Below are 6,235 nucleotides of genomic sequence, written 5' to 3' on the forward strand. Positions count from 1 at the left end.
AAGTTGTGTTTGTTTTACTGATGAAGTATAAGAAGTATGAAGCGTCGCTTGGACGTGAGGGATTGGAAACCAGCCATTTTTACCGGTGGGTTCACCCTTCACCTCATTTGTCAAACTAAGCATCTACAAGAATTAGGACAAGTTAGCAGTAACATTCCTAGTGGATGAAAAGAATGGACTTGGAACCTAAGGACATACAGTGTTAGAACTAGTTTACTTTTAACGTTTAGCCCTTTTTTTCTTCTCAGGCTTCATCCCGTATCCTCAAGATTGTTTGGAAGATCGGTTCATCGTAGGTCATGTCTCCCGTTTTTTGGGGGTTAACCACCAGGAAGGCTGGCTGAGGGGACTGATGAAAGCCAAGTAAGAACATGGAGGGATGCTTTTGAAACCCGTTTGAGATGGGAAACCGTGAATTGCTATGGCTGGGTGCCAAGTTTTGATTTTTCCTCCACGGTGCTCAGCTGCCAAGAATGTAGAATGGAAAAAGTGGCCTGTGCCAGGGTCAGGCTTTGTAAGGTAGGGGTGTCTCAAGGGCACGGTCACTCGAGATTGCTGGAGGCTGGCCATGGGGTCTTGGCCGGATCGTAAGGGAAGCCAGATCGGTAAAGCACCAAAAGTGGGGCAAGTGGGAAGGCACAGAGGTGGGAGGTCGTAAGATGCATGTGTATAACCAAACAGAAAATTGGGTTGGAGGCTAGGATTTTGGAGGGGAAGCAACCACAGAAAAGGGGAATCTGAGAACTGTGACGCATCCTAGGGTGTTGTGAAGGCCATTAGCCCGGCCACGGATAGTTCTGCCTGATGGCTGGAGTCAGGATGGAGAAGGGGACCGGGTCAGGGACGCGGAAGACTGATCTTCAGGTCTGGGAGGTCAGGCGGCCCTTAACAGGAGGGAATTCCCTGAGAATGAAAGAGGCGTGTTCTTGGGGAGCTGTGAGAAGGCTTTGTCTTCAGCCTGCCCCTTCCCCCACCCCGGCAGCTCTACAAGCCAGAGCATGAGTGTTACAATTAATGTGCTTTGGTTATAAAAGTGATAACTGTTGATGAAGAACTTCCTTGGGGATGGGAGGACAGAAGAGGGGAGGACAACAGAAGCTTCCCAAAGAATCTTAGGGGGCGGGGGAGTTTATCAGGGGGAGGATGTGAAGAGGGTTCTGGAGAGAAGAAGAAAGGCTGAGGGAAGGTGCCTGGTTTGCAGAACAGCAGGTATTGTGGTTGCCTGTTCCTGGAATGGAGAGTGGCTATGGGGTGTGATGTTTTGGAGCTGGAGAAGTAGGAGAGATGAGGTCATCAAGGACCTCATACAGCGTCAGCGGCTTTACCGTCTTGCGTGGCTGCAGCACCTGGATCAACTGCAGTGGCTCAGGAAGCTCGTGCTGACTGCATGGAGGAGTCCTCACGTGAAGACAGTGGGAACGGTGCTAGACAGCCAGCGCGGGCTGGGGAGGAGTGACGGCCCGGAAGTTTGAGGATGAAGCATCCACAGAGCTTGAGGCTGGGTCGTGAAGGCAGGTGACAGAGAAGTGAAAGATGGTTTCAGCGTTGGAGGTCAACAGCATTGGGATGTGTACGGAAGAAGTATGCTTGAGGTTGGTCCAAAGGAGATGAGAGTCCAGGTTGGGGCATACCTATCTGAGGTGCTTACAGGCTACAGGGTGGACAGAAATAATAGACAGTTGTAAAAATGGTAGGAGAGTCATCTCTGGTCGTCGGAGTAGGAGAAGCTGTTGGCAAAAATAGGATCTACCGGGAGAGAAGCCAGAACCAGAGACCCAAGGAGTGGCCCCTAAGAGGCATCGATATTTAAGAGGCTGGTAAAAAAAAAAGCGGGGGGGTGGCCACCAGGGACCCAGAAGGACTGCTAAGAACCAGAAACACACCTGGGAAGAAGGCAACGTGCTCACGGCAAAATGAAGAAAGAACTTGAAGGAACACGTGTTAAACTGGTACGTATTAAAGAATGTTGCTGCTCAGAAACTGGCTAGCTGATCCTTTGGAAGTCCAAGCAAAAGGAAGACGTAAATCTCTCCAAGGTGATGGTGGGACAAGCGGAATAGACCTCGATGGGGTTCAACTGGATGGGGTCTGGTGTTTGATTAGATATGGGAGGTGAAGGGCAAGGATGAACCCTTGGTAGAGGCTGATAGAGGACGTGGGGGGAGAAGATCTGGGGGGTAAGTCCAGGTGGATGGAAATGACCAGTGGAAAAGGCCACTGAGGATGCAGGTCAGAACTGAGTTCCTACCCAAATGCTATAACTTGGTAGTTGGCAATGACTTAACCTTTCTGTTCCTGTTCTGCTGAACTTGAATGAGAATGTGTACGGTTGTTGTGAGGAGTCCTTTTTAAAAATAGCTGTTAAGCATACTCCTTAATGTACAGTGGGCTTCCCTGGTGGCTCAGACGGTAAAGAATCCACCTACGATGCGCTAGACCTGGGTTTGATCCAGTCAGAACAGCTACCCACTCCAGCATTCTGGCCTGGAGAATTCCATGTACTGTAGTCCATGGGGTTGCAGAGAGTCTGACACGACTGACCGACTTTCACTAATATACAGCAAGCAACCTGTAACTTCACCCCGCTTCTCTTCTTTCCTCACTTCTTGCTCTCCTTTGTAGTGAAGGAACCCTTTTATTGACGGCTTGGTCCAGGAGTTGTCAGTTCACTGAAAACAGTTGAAACGGGGAGTCACAAAGCATTCACATTCATCCTGCAGTATTTTGAGGAAAGGTCAAGGCTTTTTTCACTGAATATAGATCCTTCAGAGTTCAATCTCAGTTTCTTTGCCAAAGCCAGTCTTATAATCCGGTGGTCTGTAGTTTCATCCTTTTAAAAACTGGGGCAGAACCTTGCAAAGATTTTTACTGGAGTGTTTTTCTACCTTTTACAGTTGCCCGGCTTGCCCCCAGGTGGACAAGACTTTTTGTATCTTGTTATTGCTGTTCAGGCATTTAGTCGTGTCTGACTCCTCTGCCACTCCATGGATGGTGGCCCGCCAGGCTTCTCTGTCCATGGGATTTCCAGGCAAGAATCCTGGAGTGGCTTGCCATGTCTTCCTGCTCAGGGATTGAACCCAGTCTCCTGCATTGCAGACAGATTCTTTAGCATCTGAGTCACCAGGGGAGACCTCCAAGTTTTTCAAAACATTCAACTAGGTTTTCATAGAAACAGCAACCCTTTTCTCACACTCATGGCTTGTTGTAATATTTAATTACATAATTACAAGATCTGAGATGACACCTAAGAAGGCTTGGAAACCGTTTGGGTTAGAAGTCCTTTGGTGACAAAAACATGTGAACCATACAAGATTCTAACCCTCTATCCTTAATCATGTAGCCCACCCGGGGCGGGGACGGTGCGTCTCACGTCCCTGAGCAAATGAAAGCCTCAGCGGGTATCTCCTCCCCCTTCCTGCATGGAACTTTCGCACCTGTGTGCTATCTCTTCCGACCCCGCCTTCCCCTCCACATTCCAGGACAGACCCCTCTGCTGGTGTGAACTGAATTTCTCCTCCAGCGCTCCAGATGCCCTTCCACCTTTACAGCAAAGTAACACCGTCAGTTATTCTGTACCCTCGATGGCTCTGTCAGCTGGGTCATCCTCTTCAACATCCAAGCATGTTCAATAAACACTCTGCCTCGAAAGGAAAAAGGAAAGGCCCCTCCGGCTCTCTCCCCTCACCACGCCACACTGGACTTCTCTAAGGACATGTCTGACCCTGGCGCCAAATCTGAGGGACAGTTTCCAGTCCTCGGCTTTGCCTGACTTCCCAACAGCATTCGTGTGGTTGGTTGCTTGTCCCTTCTCTGTTCCTTGAAGGCTTCTCCTTTGGATCTTTAAAAACATTTGTGTATTTATTTGGCCACACTAGGTCTTAGTTGCGGCATGTAGGATCTCCAGTTGCAGCACGTGCGGTCTAGCTCCCCAACCAGGGAGCGAACCTGGGCCCCCTGTATTGGGAGCACAGGGTCTTAGCCACTGGACCACCAGGGACGTCCTCCTTTGGTTTTTCATGGTACTAGATTCTGGCTCCACTGGTTTTAAGCCTTCCTCTCGTTTGCAGGCTTATCATGCAGTGACCCATCCGAGCTCCATGGGGCTACGTTCTCACCCGATTTTCCTTCCCGTCTCCCCGGGCAGTCCTGTTTGTGACTTCAGCCTCCGCCTCTCCCCAGTGGAGCCACATTCCCGGCTCCTGAGACAGCGATCTCCCTGGCGTCTCCTCTTGATTGTCTTGAACACTGGTCCCACCCCGCATCTTCAAGCGCCTCGGACACTGGCGTCTTACAGCTTCCCTGTCGACTCTTGTGAAGCTGACAAACCAGGTGTCACTCCTGACCCATCGTTCAGGCCACTGAGCCCATCAAAGTCTGGTTGATTTTGCTTCTGAAATAGCTCTTGAAACCTTCTCTACCTTTCTCCATTTTTTTTTTTTTTTTTTTTACTATCTGTGGGCAGTGAAGTGTAGTAGCCAAGAGAGTGGTCTCTGCAATTAGACCTCTGCGTGCCTCATTTTTCACCTGTACAACGGGTGTAATAATAGTACCTGTCTCATAGGGTTTCTGTTAGGATTAAATGAATGAACGCATACTAAGCAATTAGAATAGTGCCCAGTATGTAGAGAAGGAAATGGCAACCCACTCCAGTATTCTTGCTTGGGAAATCCCATGGACAAAGGAGCCTGGTAAGCTACAGTCCGTGGGGTTGCAAGAGTCAGACACGACTTGGCAACTAAACCACCACCGCTACAGTATGGGGGAATTCCCTGCCACTAATGCCCACCTGGACCTGCCGGAGCGCCTTCTCAAATTCACTACAATCCCTCTGCAGCCTTCTTGTCACCAGAATAGTCTTTTTGAAACTCAACTACGACTCTGTTGGCTCCCTGCATAGAGCATGGGAATGGCTTCCCGTTGCTCCTAGAGAAAGGGTGGAAAAGCCTTAACACACTTGGGGACACGGCAGGATTTCACTCACCAGCTTCTGCAGCAGCGTCGGGCACCACTGCCTTCCCTGAGCCCACGCTCAGCCCTGTGGGCCTCCTCTCAGCTCCATGATCCACTTTGATCACCTGCACCCTTGTTCCCAGGTCCCTGCTCCGGCTCTCACCCCTCCCCTCATCTAGTCATTTGTCCAGTTGCAGCTCAAAGTCACTTTCTCAGGCAGCGTCTTTGAACACCACCCAGACCATTTCCAGGCAGTTCCTTTCTTACACTGAGTAGTCCTCCTCTCTTCCAGACAAGAGTTGGACACTTCTTGGGCTTCCCTGGTGGCTCCATGATCAAGAATCCGCCTACCGTTGTAGGAGACACGGTTCGATTCCTGGGCCTGGAAGATCCCATGGAGAAGGAAATGGCAACCCACTCCAGTATTCTTGCCTGAGAAATCCCATGGACAGAGGAACCGTGGTGGGCTACAGTCCATGAGGTTGCAAAGAGTCGGACACGACTGAGCGACTAAGCAATGACAAAGTGGATTTATTTAAGCTCCGTTTCATTTACCATATCCCCTCTTGAATTAATCAATGTATCAGTTTAAGGTAGAACCTACATTGAAAGGACGTTGTAAGCTTGAAACTGCATATTCGGTCTTTTATTTGGAATCTGAGGGACTTAATTCCTGCTCTGTCAGCATCTCCTGAAAATGGTGTTTTGTTTAATCAATAAACACAGAAGTGTATGTTACCTGACTCCTGTGTATTTTGTGTCCATAACTCCTTTATCCCTTCTGAGAAGGTCCAAGGAGCCCGTCAAAACGGTTGGAACAGCAGCTTCTGACCACGAGATGGCGACAGATTTCAGGAATTAGCCAGAGTCCAGTTGCCTGTCCGGGGTGTGTTCCTTTAAAAGGATGTTAAAGGGTTTGATAATTATGTGGCACCCTGATTTGCGTCATAGGTATTTAGCTTAATCCCCTTTACCTAAAGCAGCTAAGTGAGTGTATAAATCTTTGATCAGACTGGAAGGGGAGGGGGGGTTATTCATTGCTAGGTCAGGACAGATGTAAACCAGGGCTATTTGGGCCTCTCAGGGACGTCTTTCCACTCCATTTAGAGAGGAGGCCAGCCAGATGACAATGTATTTACAGCCCCTCCGACGAGGGCTTCAAGTCAGAGACAGAGGAGCCCTCCCAAACAGCGCCTGAACACCGCCCAGCGTGTGACTCCAGAAACCAGTCAGTTTCAGGAAGGGCGGGGAGAAGGATGCTTGGTCCAAAGGTCCCTGTGTTTAC

Source organism: Bos mutus, chromosome 23, assembly GCF_027580195.1.
Source record: "Bos mutus isolate GX-2022 chromosome 23, NWIPB_WYAK_1.1, whole genome shotgun sequence".
Classification (NCBI taxonomy): Eukaryota; Metazoa; Chordata; class Mammalia; order Artiodactyla; family Bovidae; genus Bos; species Bos mutus.